Source organism: Astyanax mexicanus, chromosome 13, assembly GCF_023375975.1.
Source record: "Astyanax mexicanus isolate ESR-SI-001 chromosome 13, AstMex3_surface, whole genome shotgun sequence".
Taxonomy (NCBI): Eukaryota; Metazoa; Chordata; class Actinopteri; order Characiformes; family Acestrorhamphidae; genus Astyanax; species Astyanax mexicanus.
In genome coordinates, this window is record NC_064420.1 from 82,501 (window position 1) to 83,986 (window position 1,486).

The 1,486-nt window shown below is 29.2% G+C and overlaps 1 protein-coding gene across 2 annotated transcripts in view; it reads left to right on the forward strand.

Moving 5' to 3' along the window:
* ednrab (endothelin receptor type Ab) overlaps nucleotides 1-1,081 on the forward strand; it is a 14,999-nt gene extending 13,918 nt beyond the window's left edge. For both annotated transcript variants that reach the window (XM_022676986.2, XM_022676985.2), the window contains one exon: nucleotides 1-1,081. This exon is cut by the window's left edge and continues 618 nt beyond it. The gene's annotated coding sequence lies outside the window, so the exon portion shown is untranslated.
* The last annotated feature ends 405 nt before the right edge of the window (nucleotides 1,082-1,486 follow it).

Consider the following 1,486-nt stretch of genomic DNA (forward strand, 5'->3'; position numbering starts at 1 on the left):
ATATTAGTGGTGTCAATCAATAAAATTAAAATCATTTTTTTAATGCTGGAATTTCCGGGTATTATTGTGAGGGGACAGTAATAATAGTGTAGTCTCCTACAGACTGGCAGTGTGCATTTGCTCAAACTGAACTGTGACCCGGGCACTGTAATGGTTTATAAAGAATATACGTACCGTTACACCCCTAATTAATATATTTCTATGAAGACTTTTGTTCCATCACCTGTCAGGCAAAACCACACTTTGCTGAACGTGGTCTACACTATAACTGTAACTATTTTATTGTTGCATTATTTTACAGATATCTATATTTATTTAGCAAGTCCTAATGAGGTTAGAGCTTGAAAATAATTTTTTTAAAACTTCCAAAACACAATTCTACCTGCAAAACCAAACCCTGATGTCATTTTAACCTTCTGAGACCCAAACATTTGCTTGCTGAAGATTTTTAATTTCTCCGAGCTATTTGGAATTATTAGGACCTAACAAGTATAGGTACTGTTATTTTTCAATTTTTCTCAAATTAAAAATTAACCTTACCATTTAAGATTAGAAGGACCCAAAAAATCAAAAAAACTAAATTTTAGCTTTCTACATTAAGTAAATAAAGTAGTTTCAAATGTAAAATTGGACGAGAATCAACATGCAAAGAAGCAGAAATGCAATGATCATAATGAGGACGCAGCATCTCAAGAGGGTAAATTAATGATTGCTCATTAAAGCAGCAGTATAAATATAATATAGCTAATATATGGCATTCTGTCTGATTCCCAAAGTTAGCAGCGCAAAGACTGAGCTGCTAAAAACACTGATATAGAAGCTGCTGCTTCAGAAACTGATCATCTTTCACAATTTATTACATAAAGTTTTTGTATATATTTTGTGTCTCTTGCATCATGTTTAAAAATGTTATTTGTTTGTTTCTTTTAAAGTGAAAGTGTGTTTTATTCAGGAATATTCATCTCTCTCTCCTCTTCTCTCTCTCTGTAATGTGTTTTAATGTATTTAAATATGATTAATACATGACATAAAATATACTAGAATACATGAATGTAAAAATATAAACATTAATAAACTATAATATGTTGTTTTTAATCTGTCACTATAATCCACAGTGTGTATCATTTACACAGCGCAGAAGGTGTGGGATGCCTTTAAAGCAAATATAAATCACTCTATTTTCTGTGAAGTTATTTTTGTTTAATTGTTTGCTTGTTATTATTATTATTATTATTATTATTTTAGACAACAGTATGTGTATAAAACTCAGATTTTTGGTAAGTTACTGTTATTTACAAAATCTACAAAGATTTACAGATTTTTCTGTTTCTACTGAATGTTTTAACTTTTATACCAAACTCTTCTTTCTCTTGTTTGGAGTTTATTTATTTTGTTGTTTATATTTTTGATGATTACAATGCTTTGCACTTTTTGTAACCAAAAAAGTCCTGATGACAATAATGTATTTATTATGAAATATAATCTA